General features: G+C 41.2%; 1 protein-coding gene across 25 annotated transcripts in view; it reads left to right on the top strand.

Moving 5' to 3' along the window:
- Positions 1 to 24,397, top strand: part of LOC310852500 (uncharacterized protein) — a 105,687-nt gene that overhangs the window by 7,222 nt on the left and 74,068 nt on the right. For 3 of the 25 annotated variants that reach the window (XR_014568135.1, XR_014568151.1, XR_014568155.1), the window contains exons 2-3: positions 6,079 to 6,167; positions 9,630 to 9,793. The exons of 19 other annotated variants lie outside the window; for them this stretch is intronic. The gene's annotated coding sequence lies outside the window, so the exon portion shown is untranslated. The remainder of the gene's footprint in view (positions 1 to 6,078; positions 6,168 to 9,629; positions 9,794 to 24,397) is intronic. 3 more of the 25 variants (XR_014568136.1, XR_014568150.1, XR_014568154.1) reach the window with 1 other exon arrangement.

Below are 24,397 nucleotides of genomic sequence, written 5' to 3'. Positions count from 1 at the left end.
GGCGGGAAGGTAAACGGCGTTTCTGTGCGCTGCTCTGGTTTGCCAGAAGCAGCTTAGTCATGCTGGCCACATGACCTGGAAGCTGTATGCCGGCTGCCTCGGCCAGTAAAGCGAGATGAGCGCTGCAACCCCAGAGTCGGCCACGACTGGACCTAATGGTCTGGGGTCCCTTTACCTTTTATCATCCATGAATGCTTCTACTTGGCCCCTCTGCTAGTGGTCTCAGAGGATGCTACTTGAGGAGCCCCTAGGGTAGCCAGATGCAGAAGACGACAGGGCTCGTGCGCCCTTCATGAAGAGAGAATTTCAGAAGCTGTAGCTTTCGTGGTGAGCTGCACCTGCTACAATTCCTTCTTCTGCACAACTATGAAAGATGCCGGAACCACATCCCCTTTTGTATCTGGCCTGAAGAGAGTTCTAGTTGGTTCCTCTGCTGCCTGCCTGCCACCAGTCCAACTGGGCCAGGAAGCACCCCTGGTTAATGGGGCTAGTACAAAAGATTGAAACTTCCCAAGTGGGAGTGGTAGCCTGCCATGTTCACCTAGTGCTGCCTTTGGTAACGTTTTAAGTGCCAGGCAATATCTGTTCTGTTCTTCCTTGCTTTTAATGGAATCTAATGGCTTTTATTATAATTGGCTCCCTTTCGGCTTGACTGTTTATATGGATTTGTAGTTATTGGCTCATTATTACTGCTCACACAAATGCAACCACACCCTGTTTTTAGTGTTTTATACCTTTTAATATTATAAGATTTTGTTAGCTGCCCCAATTAATATATGAAAGGTGGCATATACATTCATTGAATCAGCTTATGTCCACCTCAGTGTCTTGGACTATGGCTCTCATCAGCCCCAACCAGCATATTTTCCTCGACTATCTTTTGCATTATTTTCTACATTTGTATCTCACCCTTTCTCCCAGGTGACAAGTACACATGGGGAGTCAATGGAGCCTTTCATCCCCTTGCTACTCAGGTGCTGTCTAGGCCAAGGGTCTGCAACCTTTAAGACAAAAAGAGCCACTTGGACCCGTTTCCGAAGAAAAAAAAAACTGGGAGCCACAAAACTCGTCATTATAAAAATAACTTTTTTGTCACTTTTTAATTATTTCTTTGTTTGACCCCTCAGAATTACTCCTCCTCATAGAAATAAACATTAAATCAACAAGTTACCTTTTTGTGTGTGTTCTTCACTCCCCTTCAAAACAGTGACCAGCGTACATGCCCCTTACAATGTAGCGGGCAGGCGGGCGGGAAGGTGATGTCGGGACGGTGCGTGACTAACGCTCGCACCGCCCCATGCAACGTCACAGCCAGTACAGCGCCCGCCACAATGGGGAGTGTCGGGGCGCACAATGCGCCTCCTCCCCTCGCTAGTATCTGCCCCGGAGCCGCGGCAAAGGTGTAAAAGAGCCACATGCGGCTCCGGAGCCGCGGGTTGCCGACTCCTGGTCTAGGCTCACATTAGCTTAGCTTCAGGAATAGGTGTATATCAGGTGTATACCTTTAAATAAGTCATTGCCTGAGGGGTATAAAAACAAAAATAAGAGGTATTGAGTGTTGCTTTAACTCCAGTCATCGTATCCTGTGAAATATAAGAAGAATTTTAAGGAGCTCCCAACAACACAATTCATTAAAACCCACTGTGTAAGATGTGGTTTTGAATGTTTCCCTGATTGTGTTAGTTTTATCTTTACTGTTCAGCTATTGTTTTAGTGTATTCCGTCTCCGATTAAGCCTTTCAATATCTTTACTAGTAGTGAAATTTCTTTCACTGTTTATTATTTCCGCCCCATCAACCCATCTGCTTATTTTAGCTGCTTGTTCCTTCCTCTTTTCTGGCTTCTGCATGGAACTCACCAAGGTCAGAGATTTACATTTCAGCTTTGTTTGTACAGTATAAGAATGCAGGCAAAGGCTTTTAATTCATTTCTTCTTTATGGGTTTGCTGTAGCGTTTGAAGGCTTTAGGGGAAAGGACTGTTTCCTTCCTTGAGGTCTGTTTTGATGCAAGAGTGAGAGATACTTCCTTAAGTCAAGCATTTCACTTGACTGAACAATCAGTGTTTAATATTAATTGGAACCTTAGTTTAATTAGCACTGGGCTAATTCATTTCACTGTTCAGCATACCTCCAAAAGGCAATCACTGTTGCTGAGTCACAAACTTGAATACTCCTCTGTCTCCATTATGCAGATGTTTCTAGCTGCCACCTTCCCAATTTTATTGTGCATTTTCTTTCATTGATGTGAAAACTTTTCATAGTCTGTTCCTCTTCTGCCCCAGCCATGCATTGTGTTAGTTGTTAGTGGTCATTATATTTAGAACTGCTTTAATTTTCCCTCTGTCAGTCTATCAGCAATGGCCGCTCACCCATCTCAGGTGGGCCATGGTTACCGACCTTCATCCTATTTGCCATCCCCAGCAGCAGAAGCCCACATGTTTGCCAGCCATTAGGAAGTACCAAGCAGGATTCCTGCCAGAAGTAAATGGGCCAATCAGAGGCCCTGCTAGAAGGGCAGTGCCTTGCCACTTGGTTGAGCGTTGGCTGTGGGCCATGCCCAGGAAGGCCAGCAACTGACCAGGCCTTAATCTCTGTTATCATGTATTGTTCCTAGTTGTTCCTTGGAATAATTTCTCTTCTTGCCCAAATGCTTCTCCTGGGGTTGTTGGCTGGCCTGACCTTGCATTTTCTGTTCATCTCATCCATCCTATCTCGTTCCCTTCAGTCCAGTTCAGCTTTCTTTTCACTTGCAACTGAGGATCCATCCACACTTCCATTTGTCCCGTGATGTCAAGTGATTTCAAGTCATGGGTCTGAGCAGTTTTTGTATTTTTCACCACTGTCCCCGGGAAAGCCCTCTGTTTACTGCTGAATTGGAGAAAAAGTCAATCTGGTTTTCTGTGGATTGATGTTTGTTCAGATTCATAAGTAAGCAATGGGTTTTCCTGGGGAAAGTGGTGGGACAAAACACCTCTTGGATCTGTGACTTGAAATCACAGGACAAACCCAAGTGTGGTTGGGCCTTAAGTGTTTGATCTCCTGAATTTACTAGTTGTTGGATCTTCAAGTGGTGTTATCAATGAAGATTGATTTATAGGAAATGTATATTATATGGAGGGATATAGGACGGAATTCCAGCCTATTGTTTATTGAAAATGGAGCAGTGGTCCCACTTTGGAGAACCAGGAAACTGCATTTTCTCTTATATTCATTGGAACTACTACTGAATAGATGGTTAGAAACTGAATGGTTAGAAATTATTATACAAAAAAGGAAATTGAATGAAAAGCAATTTAAATGGAGTAGGTCATGACTGAGACTAGTCTAATGAGTTCCATGGGATTAAGTCATGGGATTTGTGTGTGTAATATTTAAGTCTTCTTCAAGCATTCAGAACAAATGCCTGGAGAAGATATCAGGATCACACACACAAGCCCTGTCCCCAGCATAACAGGAGACCAAGTATTGAGTATAAAGGCTTGAAGGGCACTTCTAAGAATTTTCAGCCGAGTGCATTAGAGGTCCCCACGTGATCCAGAACATGACAGTATCAGAGTTTGCAATTGTGTGGAGACTTTTAAGCTCAGCTAAGCTATTGGGGTATGCTCAATGTGAGATCTGGGTGGCACATGGGGGCAAACTGATACTCCCACCCCACCTAATACACTTTTTCTCCTCCATGTAATGCTTGAACACCTTAAGAAAATATCTGCATTTGGGGGAGGGGTGCCTTTGATTTGCATGTGTTTTTGTTGTTGTTTTGCTGAAATCCATTCTCTGGGGGCAAGTTGTGTGAAGCTAGATGTCAGGAGACTACTCTGTGCACTATGAATGGAGCCTATAGAGATTGCATGTTCAGTCTGGCATAGATTCTGACTCCTAGACAGACAGCCGATGTGGGCACACCCTTAGTGTATGGCTGAATAGCGGTAAGTGGGAGGAAGAAATTGATGTGCCAGTTATTCCTTTAGGAGGAAAAGAAACCTCCGCTCCTTCACAAAAGGGAGGAGGTGTTCTGGAATGTTATTTTATTTTAATATAATTGTTTAGCTAGGATAGAATATCGCTTTGTCATATAAATTCACTTCCACCCCTCTAATTGGTAGGTTGTCCAGAAAAATCTTTTGGTGGGGGGAGGAGGGGCGTGGAAGGGGAATAACAACAAGAGAAAAATAATAATCATTGTGTTGAACATTTTTTCAAGGATGCTGTTAAGGATAAATTATGGGCTGGAACAAAAACAAGGATATTTGCGAGGCTTCACCACCATAATCTCTTGAATATAATTCCATTTGGGCAAGGTTGAAGAGTGAAAACATCTCTTTGCTTTGGAACGTAGGCCAACTTGCTTCAATTAACAGAGCCTAAAGAAACCTCACCCATTACTCCTTTGTCCCCTATGACTTCCGTCTGAAATTCTTGTGCTCAGTACATTATTTCCAGAATCTGATGCAAAGGGAGTCACACTTTGCGCTTTGTTTCTTGTGGCCTGTTTTTCTGTTCCCGTCATGGGATGACCTTTAAAGTAAGCGTACTTACTTTTGTTGGTGTACAATGTGGTGTGTTCGGCTGCTGATTTTGCATGCAGAAAAACTGACCGCAGGTCAGGAGCATAGTTTTGCAATGACGTAAATAGCTCTTTGGTACTGAAAATGCCTTTCGAATGATGGAGAGGTGAGTCATTCTGCATCTTGGGCCATTTGTAATTGTTTTGAGTAGCTGCTGCTAGTCGCTCTCAGTTGGAAATACTGATCTACAGTGGCTGCTTCCATAGTAGGCATTTGGGGAGCCATTGTAACTTCTGCCCCATCTCTGAGCCCAGCAGGACTTTATAGAGTGGTAGGGCTGCTTCTACATCCACAGTTCTGCTGTGTATGACATTCAGGTGGAGCCCTTCTCTCTAACCTTCTTTGGCTTTGAGATTGGACCTACACATTGACATAGCCAGAACTGCTCTCGTTTAGCTAACTTCTGGATTCGTCTTTGTTCTTCACAAGCAAGGATGGAAATGCCTAGTCTGCTGCAAGGTCTGCTGTAGGTGCCTAGCTTCAAAACTCTTCAGATATGTAAATACTGTACTGGAACAGTTCATAATTTGATACATATTGTGGATAGTTTATGCAGGACATTTTGTGTGTTTTAGGGGAGGCATATCCCTGGATATGTTTAATTCTTTTAGTAACCACAGCTGTTCAGATCTGAAAAAATAGGCATGCAACATCCTCAAAGCTAAAAGAGATCCCCCTCCCCCGCAACATGCAACAATTTTGGTGATCTTGTGTTTGCAAGGTCAATGTTTCAGCAAAAAATATCTCTCAACTCAGCTATACAGTTGCAAATAAAACGTTTTAAGTGTGTTGTAAGGTGCATTATACAAATGTGACACTAGATGGCGACGGTGAGCTATGGCAAATTCAATATATTTTTTCAAAAAAAATATTTAAAGAGCATTTTCACAATTTGTTTTAAATGTATCTAGATCCCAACTCCATTGTTTTCTACAGAGATCAGCCAGAAGTAGCCACAATTTCTGGCTCTTCTCCACCTTGAAATTTCTGGAGGAAATTTTCCCCTTCAATATTCTGCTTGTGCAGTTAGTGGGGGGGAATGCATGTAAAGCATGGGGGAGGAAGGAGCAGTAAAACAATTTTGGCCGCTCTGATTGGCTTCCATGGCAATGAGTAAAGCCTGCATGCTCAGGTGGAAAGATTGTTTCATGATTGTAGGATTGCCACTGATCCTAAAAGCATCTCGCATGAGCAAAAGCCTAACAATAGAACTCCTAAAATTAGAACACACAAACAGTGACATTGAACAGGGTGACACTTCAGCTATTTTTGGTCTTTTGCATTTTGAAAGATAAGCAGACCTGGAGCTATTATGCCTTTGGAGTCTTATAACTATATAATAATAATAAGGCCTGCCTGCTCTGTTTATTATACAGCTTTAGAACATGAATGTTTACTGGAATGGCTATTTATTTATTTGAACTTTGAGTTGGATGTCATGCAGATAATAAAATGAAAGCAATAGACAAATAATTCACAAATTAATTCACCAACAGTTTTTCTTTTATAGTGTTTTGGAGAATAAGAGAGCTTCCTGAAAGATGTTTGAAATACTTATTATTACATTTACCAAGCTGGTCCAAATGGTTGAAAGAATAGGTACAGAATTCAATGTATTAACAAATGTTTTGATGATGAATCAATATTTGATATTGTTGACCCTGCTTTTTTAGAAACAAGACTTGCATTCTTCTTCTCTCTGCATGGTGGCTATTAATTTACAGCTGAACTATACACTTTTCTCAGATAGCTTTGTCTGCTTTTGTAGACACCTTCAATAGACACAGCTTTAATTAAAGTTGGAAAGACTGTTTAAAAAATATATCCAACGGAGAATTTGTCATCAGAAACGAATAATAGTTGGTGTTTGTACAGTGAAGCTTTTCTTCTTCTTCTTCCAGAAAGAGTAGCGTGCATGTGCCTGTTTTAAAAATGCCTACCCTTATTTGTTGAGAAGCGGAAGGTCAGAGTTCAACAAATTTAATTGTCAAAGATTTAACACTCAGGTTTGAGAACAGTGAGAAATATATGCAGAGGTCATAATTCAAAGTGCATGGCCCAGTCTCAATGTAAAATGAGATCAAGATGCAAGAGAGAGAGAGAAAATGGTACCACATTCTGGGCTTCTGTTTCTGGAAGGCAGTGACATAATATTGGCAATAAAAAAGGAAAGTTAATTCACACCCCTCCTCCTAATCCAGCCATAGAAACTGGACAAACACAATTGACAACATAAGACTGATATGATAGATGGAGCACATAAATTAATAGGTGTTAGCAGAACAAGATGAGAATAAGCAATGAAACTGAGGAAGAAGCAGATGAGGTAAACAACAGGGAACAGAGGGGGTGTGAGAAGGAGTTCTTTTTGAGGAATTAGCCGCATTTGTGGGCAACTATGGCTGGTAGGCATTCGTTTTTAAGACAGTTGCTAGAAGTGTGTTACAGGTCTTGTTAACTTTGGTGTACACACCCACACCCACACCCACACACCCCTTTTGTCCAACCGTCATCTATGGTGAAGAAAGATTTTTAAGCTGTTTTTGAAACGCTACAAAGTCCTGTTAATCAAAGCTGGCAGTGGGATGAGTCAAGGTTGCCATATTTTGAAGAGCAAAAGAGAGGACACATTTGCCAACTTCTACTTTTAACTGTGGATTGCTATGACAACTCTACCCATTAAAAAGAGGACGTGTCCTGGAAAAAGAGGACATATGGCAACCGCAGGCAACAATGCCTCTATCATACCATTTCTGACAAAGGCAATTATCTGTCTCTAGCTCAAGCTGCATGATAGTCAACAGAAGAGGGATACCTTAGGATAGGCACAGAGTTGTACAGAGAAGATTGGGAGGGGTGTTTGATGCATATGTCAAGCAAGGCTTCTGAGTTATGTCTCTCCTTGACCAGTAGTAATAAGCTGGGAATACATGCAAGCCTTTGATATTCCTGGCATAGGGTTGTATCCAGTGGGGTCATTCAGCTGACGTTAAGGCTTCTGTCACCAAACAGGGAAGGGAGACATTTTCAGGGATTCCTCCTCCTTCCTCTCCCTGTATCTGCTCCAGATGGCTGGGAGACCATCTTCCAGAGCAGATTTAGCAGGGCACAGTGAGGGGCTGAAAGGGGAGGAGAAATCACTGACAATTGCTTCCTGCTGCAATCGGCTGTTGGAAGACTTACTGTCAGCTGGGTAGCACAGTTGGTTCAACCCCTAGTTTTCTTGATCATGCACCATGCCTCTCTTTCTTTTCAGCCAATTTAAACAGGAGACTTTTAGCTATGTCTTTTCAGCTACAGCGCTGTGCCTGCTTGAGTAAGTCTCATTGGGTCAGTGGAACTTGGTTCCAAATAAACTTGCAAAGGATTTCAATGTGAGACATCCAAATAATTAGTATCCAAAAGCAAGTTTTTGCAATCCTTGATTGCTTCATGTACTGCTTGTGAAAAAAATAAATAATTTTAAAAAAAAACTTTTGATGGGAAGTATCTGACATAGGGGCTAAACTCAGTCAAGTAAATCTTCCTTGTGTAGAATAAAAATTGTCACTGTCCTTTTATTTTCACTACTGTAATCACACAGTGACATCAACTTTGCTGAGGTGCCTGGAAAGCTAGATGAGAATCAATGGCAGCACCATCTATCAACATGAAGTCTAAATCAATGTAGTTTTGGAGCATGGTACTCATAGTTCCAAATAGCAATGTCACTGGCTGGAAGGGTTTGCGTGGGCATTTTTGCTCGTTCTTAAATAACTGTGTAGTGACATACTTGTTTCCATCTTATTTTTCCTGGCTAAGAACTAGTTCACATGACTATTTCTGTGGTAGAAGGCACACCTCACCATGACTATGGCTCACAGAATCATACAATTTGATTAATGTAACCTTTGGGGCTTTGGATGTGCTTCCAGAACGGCAGCTTCCCATGCTGAATAAATGCATAAATAAATAAATTCACATTGAGAAGAATTTCATATGCACTTTATTATATGGCATGAGAGGATGCCGTTCAAGGGAAAGTTGGAAGTCCCACTGGGTTCAGGCATGTCTAATGTAGCTTTCCGATTTGCTGACCACAGATTTCCCCCTCCCAACATCTACAGCAACAATGGGGCAAATCCCTCCCGTCTTTGGTTTTAAAAACTTAGCTGTGTGGCCTACAATCAACATGTATAGAGTCATTCCTAAGACTAGGAAGTATGTATAGTAGAAGATGTCTCAGAATATAAGAAAAGTAAACTTCTTTTAGAAAAATTCGCTGGTTGTTTTGTGAATCTACGCCCATGAAGCTTCTATTATCAGTTAAAGAGAAAGTGTTTTGGGTAGAACTGGCATCAAGTACGTTCTTGCAATATATATATATATATACACATATATACATATTCTTACACATTGTATTTTTTGAGATTTGTGCCAGAAATGCCTATCACAGGCTTTCTGAAATATTAAAATTAGATTGCCTTTGCATTAGGCACTCAAAGGCACCTCCGAGCACCTCTCACACAATTTGTGGATTTGTGAAAGTTGTGGGTTTTTAAAATTGGATTTTATTTAATGTAAGAAATCACATAAACAAAAAATAATAGCATATACGGAAATGAAATTGAGATAGTTGTTAATATTGATAGTGCATAGACGAGAAATTGAAACTGCGAGGGATATCATGCAGTTTTTACATTTGAACTAAAGGATGATTTAATGAAAAGCCAATTCCAGCCTCACATCTGAAAATGTTCTAATTCCCAGTTTGTATCATAGATTAAAAGGTCTTCATTCTTAATGGATATGTCAGAGCTTTACTCAAAGGAGAGAGATCTTGGCAGGTCATGACAATAATGTTATTATGAGTGCTGGAATATGAGACACACAGTTTGATGATATGCTGATGAAGGGTTCTAAGACATTCTTGGTAGTTAAACATAGCATGGGGTTGGAAGGAAAGAGTCCAGTTTATTAGAGTAATAACTTGCAATTGCCCCATGTTGGCACAAAAATGAGACTAACATACATTAATATATATGATCATCTTGGTCTTGTAATACTTTTCAATCATTTCAGCCTGGTTGATTCTAAAGGTATTTTCTCCAGATGGTTGTTGGGCTTCAACCCACATCAGTCTCAACCAGCATGGCCAATGGTTGGGGATTGGTTCATTTTTGCAATCTGGAGAAGTGCAGATTTCACAGGATGTCTGTCTGTGTTTCAGTTGACATATTGTTCTGGTAAGTACAAATTGGGTAGGTTCGCCTTTTTCTCCTTGTTGGCAGTTATACTCCAATGACATCTGGAGGGCCTGAAGTGCCTCCTGTCATACATGGTACATTTTCACACTAAGGGCTCACCCACACTTACCTTTCCCCCCACATTTTTTAGACACAGGTCCACGCTTTAAAGCTCTGTATCCGGCTGGTTTAATTTCTTTGCTCTTCCGCTTTCCCCAGGACACCCTGCTCTTTAATGCTGAATTGGAACGCGTGGCAATTTTTGTGGATTGTCGTCGGCTCTGATTCAGTCGGTAGAGCCTGGGACTCTTAATCTCAGGGTCGTGGGTTTGAGCCCCACATTAGGCAAAAGATTCCTGCATTGCAGGGGGTTGGACTAGATGACCCTTGTGGTCTCTTCCAACTCTATAAGATCTATAAGTGGTAATGAGCGGGCTTTTGTGGGGAAAGTGTCAGGGCAACCCCCCCAACCCCCCCCCCAAGAAAAACAACATTATGACAGTTACAGATAGGTAGCCGTGTTGGTCTGCCATAGTCAAAACAAAAAAAATTCCTTCCAGTAGCACCTTAAAGACCAACTAAGTCAGTTCTTGGTATGAGCTTTCGTGTGCATGCACACTTCTTCAGATACACAGCTGTGTATCTGAAGAAGTGTGCATGCACACGAAAGCTCATACCAAGAACTGACTTAGTTGGTCTTTAAGGTACTACTGGAAGGATTTTTTTTTGTTTTAACATTATGACAGAGTGCTTTAAAGAGCAGACCTGTGCCTAGAAATGCAAAAAGAAAGAAAGAAAGAAAGAAAGAAAGAAAGAAAGAAAGAAAGAAAGTCGGTCTGGATAAGTCCTGAGAATAGTAAATCTTGCTTGCCCCTCTCTAAAGCAACTCTTTCCCTTTTTATTTTCTGAATGTCTTTTATATGCCCAAGCAGACTGTTTCCATACCGCATTTAGGCAGCTGCCTCAGCAAGCAGGTTATGAGCTAGATCTGCTTGACCCAGTTGCCATCTTCTCAATGACCCCTAACAGAATTAGAGTCTACTTATCGTGGTTCTGATCCTGCAAGGGCCTGCATCCTATCTAGGCATGGCATTAACAGCGAACGTTGCTGCTGTTCAATCTTGTTTTTAACCAGGAAGGCCAGAGGTTCAATCATCTGTAACATGTAGCCACTGACATAAAAGACAAAAACTGAGGTTGATAAGATAAAAATGGCCAAGCTGCACGAGAAAGTGGTGACTTTTCCCAACATAAACATTTCTGTAGCCAACACAGCACTTCTGGGGTTTTCTTTGTAAAATGTTCCACATCTCCTTAATCATCCCGAGACAGAAAAGACAGGGAAGATACAGAAGGCCTTTGTTTCCATTTAACAAATTACTATTGCCCTGTAATATTTTTTTTTTTAAGGACCCTCCTTCTTTATTTGCAGCATCCTCTTTCCACAGATATGTCTTGGATATACATGGCATTGTGACAGTTCCTTTCTCCGTATGCAGCTGAGGAAGAGAAATATTAAATGCTTTGCCAATGTTTACTTGATATAGGTACTTTGGACATATCCTGTGTAGATAATGAATGATAAGGTAACATCCACCATTGTTAAGGAATTTACTTCACAGTGTGCTGATGGCAACGGTGACATCCACTCCCATAGACTCTATGATTTAAAAAAGTCTTGCTCAGTTACTTGGACTGGGTTGCCTTTCCATTCCTAAGTATACATTCCATTTCTCCTATGTGTGCTTTAGTCTTCAATTTATTGCTCAAGCCCAGGGGCTGTCAGCTGGTGCTGAACTGGCTGGTTTCTGGCACAGTACCTGCATGAAATGGTTCTCCTCCTATGAGTCAATCAAACTCTGAGGTAGCTTTGACCAAGAGTTGGTGAGTAGCCCAAGGACGCCCAGCAAGCAATGAATATGAAAGGGGATTTGATGCTGAATCTTCTCTTATTCCAATGTTCTAACCAATGCACCACAGTAATTAAGGCCAGGCTATGTTAGAATCTGAAAATTCTACATTGTTAATGCCAGCCACTGCCTTTGTGGGAGGCATTTAAAAAGCCTAGAGACAGGAGTTGGTTTAAGTAGCCATTTTTGTAATCCATTCTTAGATTGAAATACGTTTAAAATAAAAATAATGAAGTATATGTGCTGTTTTCACTCTCCATAATTTCAGTTTTTAAAAGTACATCAACACTGTATTTAAGTTCGGGGTGTGGCTGCAAATAAAGGAGTGTTCCATGACAGCGGGAAAGGGATTGATAGAGCTATTACCCACTGTGGTGACAAATAGGTACATGCAAATAGATTTCTTCAATCTTGAGATACCTGGATAGAAACCAGAGAAAGTGTCTGTGTGTGTGTAAGGGATCATCGCAGGACAGATATTTATGGGCTTTTTGTTCTTTTCTTTTTTCTGATTTAATTTAAGTCATAAGATTAAGAGATAGGGGTGGGTCCAGGAGCACTTTCTCTCCTAACCACAGTTTTTGGGGGAGCCCATCAAATTCATTTCAGTGTTGTCTGTAATGTGCTATTTTCCCTCGAAGCGTTGTCACCAAGGCCAGTTTGACTGTGACAGGTTTTTAAATTTAGTAACTGTGCTTGCTTGCTAAGAAAATGTCCATTTCCGAAAATGCCAGGAAAGAAGCAGCAGAAGCCTCTTTCACACCTTTTTAAAAAACTGCACAGGTGTGACGTAGGAAACCAAGACTGGTCGCTGCGCCTCTCACTGAATTTGATGTGCCTGCATGCATATAACTTGTACATGTGTAGGTTCTGTACACACAATTAGTAACTTCAAAATGCAGACTCCCCTCCTGAATGGAGAGAACCTTTGTGCATTCCATGCATAGGTTCTGTTTTCACATTTGGATCATATGCACTGAGATTGTGAGTGGGCTGTTGTTGTTTAGTCGTTTAGTCATGTCCAACTCTTCGTGACCCCATGGACCAGAGCACGCCAGGCACTCCTGTCTTCCTCTGCCTCCTGCAGTTTGGTCAAACTCATGCTGGTAGCTTCAAGAACACTGTCCAGCCATCTCTGTTGTCCCCTTCTCATTGTGCCCTCAATCTTTCCCAACATCAGGGTCTTTTCCAGGGAGTCTTCTCTTCTTATGAGGTGGCCAAAGTCTTGGAGCCTCAGCTTCAGGATCTGTCCTTCCAGTGAGCACTCAGGGCTGATTTCCTTCAGAATGGATAGGTTTGATCTTCTTGCAATCCATGAGACTCTCAAGAGTCTCCTCCAGCACCATAATTCAAAAGCATCAATTCTTCGGCGATCAGCCTTCTTTATGATCCAGCTCTCACTTCCATACATCACTACTGGGAGAACCATAGCTTTAACTATACGGACCTTTGTTGGTAAGGGCAGCAACAAAACTCCATTCTGTCCTCTAGCCACCTGCTTTTGAAGGTGTGGGAATGGGGAAATGAAAGCACCAGGGGCTACTCTGGACATTCCCGTTTCCTGTTCATCTATAATGATTTGTGTTCACGATGGCACGATATACGATCCTATTTTTCATACTTGTTTGCACCTGCAAAGTTTTGGGGTGGTCCTATTGCTTCGTTTCCCATCTGTATGTGTCACTCCAACAGGTGAAGCTCATCAGGTAGGAACCTTGAGGAAGTCCTTTTTGGTAATTGGGCTCCATTTTATGGAACTGATTTCATCACACGATAAAGCTTTCTAAAGCTTTTGAAGGCCATGCTTAGAACATTTTTAGAGCTTTTGGTCTTCTTCCATGCCACAGAGCTGATTATACAGGGGAATCTCCAACAAGAGAATAGGCATTTTCTGTGGTGGCTCCTTGATTGTGGAATGGTCTTCCCAGAGAGGCTTGTCTGGTGCCATCATGACATGTATTTAGATGCAAGGCAAAAACATTTCTCTTTACCCAGGCCTATGGCTATTAAATACAGTGGTACCTCGGGTTACAGATGCTTCAGGTTACAGACGCTTCAGGTTAGAGACTCCGCTAACCCAGAGTGGTACCTCGGGTTAAAAACTTTGCTTCAGGATGAGAACAGAAATTGTGCGGTGCGGCAGCAGCAGGAGGCCCCATTAGCTAAAGTGGTGCTTCAGGTTAAGAACAGTTTCAGGTTAAGAATGGACCTCCAGAACGAATTAAGTTCTTAACCCGAAGTACCGCTGCAATCTGTGGCCTGTAAAAGTATGGGGGAGAGAACTGTTATTAGGATGACTATTTTATGACCAGGCTGTCTATCAGTATGCTTTTCATTATGTAGAAGATGTTTTTATTATGTTTTTATCACCGATGTTCTGTAATGTGTTTTTAATGTTGTACACTGCCCTGGGATCTTTTGATAAAGGGCCCTGTTCCACCCCTGCCCCATCCCCTTTAGGCACAAAAAATGGCTTGTGTGTCAGCAGGATCCTGCACAAGTGGGGAGGTGCCTGTAATTGTTTTATGGTTGATGTTTAATCTGTTTTATGCTTCGTGTCAATGTGGTTTGTTACATGTGGACCACTTTGAGGTCACTGATGAGACAACGGTATGCAAAAGCCCTCAAGGAAGAAGGTATTTGTGTCTTGTCTGTATGGCTGGCCATCTTTAGCCAGGTAAGGGCAAGAAGAAACATTGTTTGAGTGGAACTTAGAAGGAACACAGAGCCGTCTTATAGTTACAGCCCAGCTGGTGATGGTGCCAATTGGTGTATTGATTGCTCTCTCTGTAACAAGAGCTTTTGCCTCCGTAGCTTGTTGTTGGTTTTTATCTTTTAATAGACTGGATTCTTTGATGCATAGATATCAATCCTTTTACTCGTTATTGGCAAGAAGAACACTCTCTGAGCCTTATGCTGGCATGTCTGTTCCTAAATATTTTCTATATATAGTCTTTCAAACATTTCTCTGTAGTAGGCAGATTTGTTCTGTGTCCTTTAAAGAGCAGACCATTATTCACACTCCCAACACATCTCTCACATCTGCCCAATTGTATGCATGCTGAACATTGCCTGCAGTGTTTCAGGCAGCATTCTGGCCATCTGTGTCCCATTGCTTCAGCAACTTTCTTCCAAGTGCTGTCATTAATAATTTCTTCTATCTGGTTTCATTTTATATCTGGAACAGACATGTTTGTGTAGCTCTTGTTTTCCACCCACATTATTTATTTATTTATTTATTTATCCATCCATCCATTCATTCATTCATCCATTCAATTAAAACATTTTTACTCTGTTCTTCTGCCGAAAAAGCTCCCAGGGGGCTATGCAGAAGCTCAATACAAGCAAGACATCCTTGCCCACAGGTTTACAATCTAAAAGACACAGCACAAAAGGAAAGAGGGCTGAGGAGGGAAGAGGAAAACGAGTAATCTCAGGCACAATTCCTTAAAGCTACTTATAAGTTCTTATAATGGCCAGCCAGAATGGAAACAAGACACCCCTTTCTGTTCTCCATCCAGGCCAGCAAGAGGCATTATCAGAGTTCAAGGACAAATTCTGGACAGGCAAAAACATTTGTGGAAGGTGCCAAGCAGGGAAGGGTGTGTGTCTAGTGAGGAGTTGTGGCTTGGGGAGAATCCTGAGGACCAGGTGGAGATATTAGAGGGCTGAACTTGGTTTCTGTGCAGGGGTGGGGCAGAGACCAATAAAACAAGAAAATGACCATGGAATCCTATACTATTAGGGCAGCTAAAAAAAAGAAAAATAAAGCAATTATAAAGTGATTTGAATTAGAGTAGACTTTTTTAAATGAAGAATTATGCAATACAGTGGTTCCTGAGGTTACAGACGCTTCAGGTTACAGACTCTGCTAACCCAGAAATAGTACCTTGGGTTAAGAACTTTGCTTCAGGATGAAAACAGAAATTGTGCAGCAGCAATGGGAGGCCCCATTAGCTAAAGTGGTACCTCGGGTTAAGAACAGTTTCAGGTTAAGAGTGAATTAAGTTCTTAACCTGCGGTACCACTGTATAAGGAAAATTTACACATATTTTCCATAACATTTAAAAGAAAGGATTAGAAGAGAAAACAAACAAAACAAGTGTGTTCATGCAGAATTTTGGCAAATGCACAGTAAGAGCTAGCATAATCGAAAAACAGACAGGTTGTGGCTTACTAAATACCAATGGAGTGGCCTCTGTCAAGTCTTGTGTCACATCTATTGAGTTTTAAGGCCAGCAGGTTGACCTGTGATTAACGAATAATGATTTACTGCCTTAAAGAGCTCTGGGGCAGTTCAAAACATGTACCTTTATTAACATGCAAACAAATAGTGCCTGCCTATAGTCATCCGTTATCCTTGGATCGATATGAGGAACCTCTAGTATCCATGAAATGGTGGTGTGGTCCCCGAATTCTCCGAATACTGTTATGTAATTGTTGTAACTCAGCATTGTTGAAAAATGCAGCAAGGGACAGCCCCACTGTGCAGATTAGCTGATGAGCAGTGATGTACCTCACAAGGAAGACTTCTCCACTGCAAACATAAATACAACAGCATGCAAATATGCAGTCTGGGTTATGCAGCGAAGCAGGGATCTTGAATTAGGGACTCTGGTGTCATCACTGTTTTTGAGTTTTTGTGCTGACTCAAAAGTTTTGCCCCTCTCTAATCTCCAGTCAAAGAAACAAAACTCTTATTGTACCATCTTTAGGTAAAGGTAAAGGTACCCCTTACTATTAGGTCCAGTCGTGGACGACTCTGGGGTTGCGGTGTTCATCTTGCTTTACTGGCGGAGGGAGCCGGCGTACATCTTTCAGGTTATGTGGCCAGCATGACTGCTTCTGGTGAACCAGAGCAGTGCACAGAAAGGCTGTTTACCTTCCCGCCAGAACAGTACCTATTTATCTACTTGCACTTTGACGTGCTTTCGAACTGCTAGGTGGGCAGGAGCTAGGACTGAACAACGGCAGCTCACCCCGTCGCGGTGAGCTTTTGTCTCTCTGGACTTTTGGTTTAGTACAAAATCTATAGATTTAACCAATGAAAAAACATTCACAACATCTTGTGTGGCTTTTAAACCTTTTAGAAGTGCAATTTGTAACAGTGTCTATTTGCAGTATGTTTTGCTAATAATAGCATCCCACTCTCGGGGGCACTTGATGACATAGTAGCCTTAAAGCCATCGATTTAATGTCTACTCTATATTGCAATAGCTCACATTAATACTGTTTAGGAACCAGCGGCCCATAATGAGTAAGTGATCCTTGAGCATTCAGAGTGTTGGCTGTCCTTGACATTCTGACAGTCCAAGACATAGTGTGAAAGTGCAGATGGAGTTGTCTGCATTGGCCCCCTTAGACTTAGTTTATTTCAAATAGCAGAAAAATAACAAACAGTGCCAAAATCTGAGAGCCTCATTTCATATACAATTGGGAAAAATCGCAAATGAGAAAGGAGTGCCTTAGACACCAGCCACAATGAGGAATGTGTGAATGTATGTTCCATAAGCCACATATTTTCTTTATAACCTTTTCCCTCAAAGCAGAGCAATAGTTTTCCAGGAAATTGTGAGACTGATTTTTTTATTTATTAAAAAACCCCTTTAATTTGTCATCTTGCTTGAAATATTAGTAGGAATGGCTAAAAATGATTGGGGACTAAAGGGGATTAGAAATAAAACATTTTGGGTGGTATCCTTCCTCTCAAAATAATTACCACAAGCCCAGTCCATCTCACCTTGAAACCAACTGGAGTTCTGCCATGGCTTTACCAGCAAAAGCATCCAGCATTATGGAAATGAAGCAAAAGTATAAACTAAACCTTTATTAGTAAAGGGAAATGCATTGTATGTAACAGTAATTAAATGCTGAAGAAATACTTAGCTACAGAGATTTTGGCATTGAAATATTTGCCAGACTTTGGACCAATGAAATAAGTTTGTAATGTATAAAATTGATCACCCAATATTTCTGCCTGTTAAAAATATTTTTATGTTTTATTTTTGCTGACTAAACTCATTAAGTGAATCCCAGCTAACATAAAATTTATAGCAACCTATTTGTATCACATTACCACGTGGGATGTATAAAGTCAACCAAAAGGAAGTATCAGAGTTCCAAAAGGAGAACAAAGTTATTCAGCACAAAACATCATTCAGTATTGCTCTAGTTTCATATTTGCTTTGTTCATGTTCAGCAGACATAATTCTCTCCACAGGCTGAGGCTCCATGTTACAGGACTGTCATGCATCTTGTATGCTTTTATTTAGTGATGACGATTGTTAAAATTTAAAACAATTTGCAGTCAGAAGAAAAGGATTGGTCCTAAAAATACCTTAGGTGAGGTGCCAACGGCCAGGGTAAAGAAGTAGGTCTTCAGCCTATGATTAAAAACAGTATAGAGAGTGCCAGACACACCTCTGTTGGGAGGGAGTTCCACAGCTTGGGGACTGCAATAAAGGATGCAATAGAGTGGGTCACCCCACTCCTCGCACTTCTGAGGGTGATGCCCCCCCTATCATCCTGTGGGCATGTCAACCGCTGCATTAAGTGGCTTCCTAGCCAGTTATTGGGTGTACATCTCCCTCTTGCTAAGCAGACCTTGCTTCCTTTTTGGAAAGTTTTAATGTTTTTATATGATTGTAAACCACTGTGATATATTTTTATGATACAGTGGTATATAAATATTTTTTTATATACAAATAAATGTAGCCCTGACATGTCCACTCTGTTTCTCCAGAATCCCTCCTATTCAACAGACACCCTCACCTCTGCATTACTTTTTGACTTTGTTTGCATTCAGTATCAGACCTGCTGAAGGACAGTTTGTCTGCCAGATACTTGGAACTCCTGGCTGGATACCCATCTTTACATCCCATCATCCTATGTTTTTGCTCAGTGAAAGCCCTATTGTTACCTGGGAATGGCTAATTCTATTACAGTGGTACCTCGGGTTAAGTACTTAATTCGTTCCAGAGGTCCATACTTAACCTGAAACTGTTCTTAACCTGAAGCACCACTTTAGCTAATGGGGCCTCCTGCTGCTGCTGCGCTGCTGGAGCACAATTTCTGTTCTCATCCTGAAGCAAAGTTCTTAACCTGAAGCACTATTTCTGGGTTAGTGGAGTCTGTAACCTGAAGCATATGTAACCTGAAGCGTATGTAACCTGAGGTACCACTGTATGTCCTTGCACTTCTTGGTGGACGTCCTACCACGTGGCCAGGGAACACCTTATATCAAAAATACCACTGAGGTTCCCCTCAGCCCAAGTTTGTTTATTTCCTCAGCAGATGAAGAAAATGAGATACCGGTAATCTAAAAGATCTCTTCTGCTCTGCTTGCTAGACAGTAAATAATACTTTTCTCTTTGGCGTGGGTATGGCATCCTGGAAAGGAGTTGAATGAGAGCATTGCCATTTAAAAAAAGCAGCCAGAAGTAGGTTTATATCAGAGGCTTTCAACATTTTTGAGTCCACTTGGGAAGCTTGTAGTCAGGGCTACTGCAACAAACAGCTGCACAAGCCTTTGGGAGGCAGAGAGCCGAGAAAGCGTCAGAGGAGGAGGGAGGGAAAGAGGGACAGAGGCCAGTGTTGCTCACGGCACCCCTGACCATCATTCAAGGCACCCCAGGGTACCACGGCACACTGGTTGAAAACCACTGGTTTATATAATTTTATAATAAGGACAAGGTGGATGTTATTCCTTTATCTCCTCACTCAGGACCAGTGAAATGTGGAGGGCATCCAAAATGCTTTATCATGGTTGATGTTCCATGGCAGGACATAACATTTGTGTTATATTTACCACCGCATGAGTCAGCTCAATCATTTCATCAGTGATCACCACCCCATCAACAGTTTTTGCTAACTATTGAATCCTTTTGGAATGTGATATTCTCTCATTTCTCACAAGTTAAAAAACTGAATTAAAGTACTTTATTATTGGCCAGTCATTTGCTGCTTACATGAGACCATGCAGAACAGCAGAATTAGTAAGAAAGCCATTGATTACTTTTTCTTTTTAAAAAAACGTTAAAGCCCTCCTATGATTTCTGCTGTTTTAAGTTCTCTTCCTGACTTTTTATTTATATTGGCAGGCGGGTAACTCAGCAAAATCAGTTGTTATGCAACGTAACAAAAACTTTGTCATTTAGCACTTCACTAAGCAATTCATCTTTGCTTAGGAACTTCAGGCTTCTGAATATATTCATATTTAGAGTTTGGCTAGGAAGGAACGTGATGTGGAGCAGAGCAAACTTTAATTATTCACTTGTATAGGAATCAGTGCAAGCTCATGCATTATTTAATCTTAATGACACCCTTGACAAATGACACCCTTTAGCACTGTTTGGCCTGACTTCAGAGGAGTTAAGTAGCTGAGGCTTTCATTATCTTTAGCACCTTGTATTGTATTTCCTATTCTGTGCTAATGCCTTGTTATTCTCGGATAAAATGACCACCTGAAGCTCCAAACCAAGTAGTTTGCCTTCAGGCAAAATGCGGCACTCATGCTATATCCATATAGTGGTAACATTTTCACCCTATGTCTGCTCTTTAGATTTTTCATTGTCTGCACAATTATGGCACAGGATCACTATTTTGAAAGTGCAGCATAGCTTTTGCTAATATCCTTTGAAAAAGTCGCAGGAATATCCCTTCTTCTCAATTTCTTAACCAAAGCTGTTAATGCAGGTAACCAATCAACCAATGGGACCTTGGAGGATGTAGATTAGAACCTTATAAAGCCAAGGAATCAGTGGTTTTTGTGTGTGTGTGTGGTGAGGATGGAATTATTTTCAAATACTGATTTGAACCAGCCAGCCCAAACTTTCCTATAGCAGGTGTGAGGAACCTTTGGCATTCCAGATATTGCTGAACTGCAACTCATTGGCCATGCTTCGGAGGACTGATGGGAGTTGTAGTTCAGCAGCATCTAGATGGCCAAAGGTTTCCCAAAGGCTTCTAGATTGGACTGGATTTTACAGCTCACCCATGGACACAACTGGGCCTGAATTTCAATATTCAGAGCCTGGCTTACACAGAAATTCATAGAATTTACACTGAATAGCATTGTATATTCAAATATTTTACAAATCTTCTCTGTATAAACAAGCAGCTGCCTTTAGAAAACAAAACAATCTGATAGATCCTTTGGGCTTTTATTTGCAACAGTTTCTGTTTAATAAGTTGGTTCTTCTAGATGGCAAATTGAAGAGCATTTGAGCAGAACAGAATACCATCAGGGTTGTTCAGCATTAGTTTCTGCAAAATGAAACGTGTGATAGTGATCCTAGCTGTTGTATTATTTTTAGAAAGCTGCCTGTTGATAGCATATTCTGTAAAAATGACCTTTGAAGATGACTTTCCCCTCCTTAAGATAAGGTTTTAAAGATTTTTCTCCCTTTCAAAGCAGATGCTCTTGCTTTTTTGATAACCCTGTATGCTACTTTTCAAAGAGAAGTCTGAATAGGTACTGTCTGTTTTGTTTTTTCCCATCATTATTGAAAACATCACAGTTTTGAAAATTAAATGCTCCATTCAGTCACTCTTACAAATGCCAGATCTCTGTTTGCCTGGTAAAATCCCTGTTTCAGCTTCAGTTATGGCAGTACTGAAGCATTTTAAAGCATGTCAAAATAAGCATTTTAAATAAAATAGTAAATGAAAATGAATAATGGAGCAAACAGTTAACAGACACCCTTCAAACAATGCATTAAATGTTCTCTCTTCATGTTTCTTCTTCTTAACCTTTACTTTCCAGTTACCCTTAAGGGGAGAAAATCAGTTGCCTTGTTCTCTGCTGTGGAAATCTCATACCCATGTACCCTCTCCCACCAAACCCTTCCCCCCCCTTTTTATTTATTCTGATTCTACTTACCTTAACTTTATGATACTGCACTACAAAGTGCTATGATGTGTTGCTAATATCCCCACTTTTATTGTTTTTTATTCATTGTATTGTGAAGCGGGGGGAAACCCAATAAAACATTTATAAAAGTTAGAGACAGGGTAAGAAATCCAAACGGATGAATCATGTGAGTTTTAAGTAATCTAGTCATTTAACTCCAATCTTTCTGCCAAGGTTGGCATGCTTCCCTTTTAACCTCATAGCAACCTGTGAGATAGTTTAGGCTTAGAGACAGCGACTAGTCTGTAAAGTGATTAAGATTTGAAGCCTAGGTTCCTTAATCCCAAACCCAGTACTCTATACACTGCATCACTTTGGATTCCAACTTAAATTACCGGTATATAGGCACCACTTTTCTCACGAATAGCCACGTGTAGTCAACCTATCTGGGCAGAACAAGTGCAGAGCATAGAGGATAGATGTAAATATGGAGTTTGGGACAGGAACCCCCCTCATTAATTCTCCTAGAATATGGTATCTAGTAGTTCCGAAACAGGGTAGGGAAATATTTATACTTCGATTATGGATGTGTCATAATAGGCACCATCTTAGACATTTTCTTCTGTACATGAGAGAAATAGGAATAACTCTTCTAAGATGGTAGTCTGCCAACACAGTTTTTATAAGTACTTTTATTTAAAATGATGACCATGTTTTACTTTTAATGAACATGCTTCTCAATTAATTGAGCACCCCTTTTAATTGATCGTCAGTTTTCAGATCAAGAAATCCAAGACAATTCTTGACTAAATAATGCAGCCCTACTGATGAGCTTTCCTAGCACTGGTTCACATGTCATTCTAAGCCAAAACATGGCTCAGCATGAACACACAAATGTACAGACTCCGGGAGAGGAGATTGTGACTGTTTTGCTTCCCCCCAGTTGCTCTGCTGCTGTTCTGAGCTATGGTTTGACTTAGTGTGTAATCTCAAACTGGGCTCATAGTTTAGCTCTCTGCTTCTTGACCTGTAACCAAGATTTGTCCTATGGTTTATGGCTTGTGGTTTGTCCAGGAGAGCTGAATCATGAGTCTGGGTTTGAACAACATGCTAAGCCAAACCAACCAGCGCAGTTCAGTTGCAGGAGGACCAAGAAAGACTCAAAGACGCCCCGGTTTTGAATTCGGATCCCCCACACTTGATCATTTATGCCAAACCATGACATGGCCTACTGTGACATGTGAACCAGGCCATTATGTGGAATGGAAGTGTACAAGAATGATTAGTGGTTGCTGCATAAACGGTATGTATTCTGTTACTACTATGAAGTGCAGCTCCCCAGACCTCTCTGAATGGCAGTTGTGCAAAGTCTAGTGAAAGTTATAGCTAGGCTAACTGTGTATGAACTTAACTGGGAGTAAATCCTGCTGAGTAAATATGCATAGGATTGTGCTGCCAGAGCCCAATGAACCATCAGGAATCTAACATGGCTGTTGATGCTGCAATTTGGTCCATGGCAAGAGTTAAAGGTAGTCTTGGAGCCAAAGTTCATAGTCAAGCATGCAATTCCCTAATGTAATGTGTGGAACCACCCTGTGCATCATTATAATTTATGCTCTTTCTCCACCCAGCCTTCTGCAAATTATTTGGAAGATAACCAAAACATCGTCTTTTTATATAGAAAATACTGTTGCAAGAAAACATTTACGTGATTGCACAGAATATATTTTGTTTCCACACATCGAAACATTGCTGCCGATTAACACAAATCCGTGTCATTGTAGCTGCTGAGAAATATGCTTTCCTTGGTTTAAACTACAGAACTCTCTCTATAGAGACACTTATCAATAGCAAAATTAATCACAACAAGAGATTTCAGTGCATGTTGTGGCTTGCTGTGCTAATGTAGTTTACTTGTTTCAGTCAGGTAGCTTCCTTATAGCTGTTTTTATTTTCAGATTCACATCTTAAACATGTTACCCTTGTCCAGCCTTCTGGATTTCTTCTAAAGTGTATTGGTACATTGCCAAGTGATGCTGCGTGAAATTAATAAAATATGTCCAGATCTTTGTCTTAGTGAGCCAAAATCTAACTCAAACCATTTGCCCTTGTAATAATAATATACAGATGCATGATAGGATTGGGAAATGCTTCCTTGTGATAACTTTGGCCCTTGTCCTGTGAGCTACTGAGTATCTCAAGAGTCATTGAGCATCTCAGGCTCTTTACCAGACTCCTCCAAGCTGGTGCCCTCCAGATGTTTTGCACTAATCTCCTATCAGCTTTGCAGCTCGATGTATATTTGAGAGTACACCTTATTTATGTAGTGGCCTGTCTCCTTCAAAGGATGCTGTAGTAGAAGATTCATCAGCATCACATGCCATCCCTCTGCTTCCACTCTGTTTTCCAGCCAAGACTAGGACTGGGAGAGCAGATGAAGGTGATGAATGGGCAGCAATAGTCTTGTGTCTGGTCACTTGGCCACATTCTTCCAGCTTCTATCTTATATAGTGGCTAGGAAATCTCCGTAAATAACAAGGTCACACTCACAAGTGCACATGCCATGCACCTGTAATGTGCAGTGACTTGGGAGCAAGGCCTCATCCACTCCCAGTTTAGGAGGTGAGCTTCCACTCAGATCATGTGCCCAGAGGATGAGAGTGAAGCCATGCAAGAATCAAAATTGGAGCGAGGGTCTATGCATGTAAGAGCAAGCTCCCCAATTTAAAGCATCCCCTGCAAAGTGTGGCCAGGATCAGGTGGGGGGCATGACAGTGGAGGAGAGGCAGTGGGTATGACATCCCTCTTGTCTTCCAAGGGATTGCAACTGCATGGAGAAGAGTG

Source organism: Podarcis gaigeae (assembly GCF_964106915.1).
Source record: "Podarcis gaigeae genome assembly, chromosome: 9".
In the NCBI taxonomy this organism is placed as follows: Eukaryota; Metazoa; Chordata; class Lepidosauria; order Squamata; family Lacertidae; genus Podarcis; species Podarcis gaigeae.
Note: the sequence above shows the minus strand (reverse complement) of the source record. Positions and strands in the feature narration are given on the sequence as shown.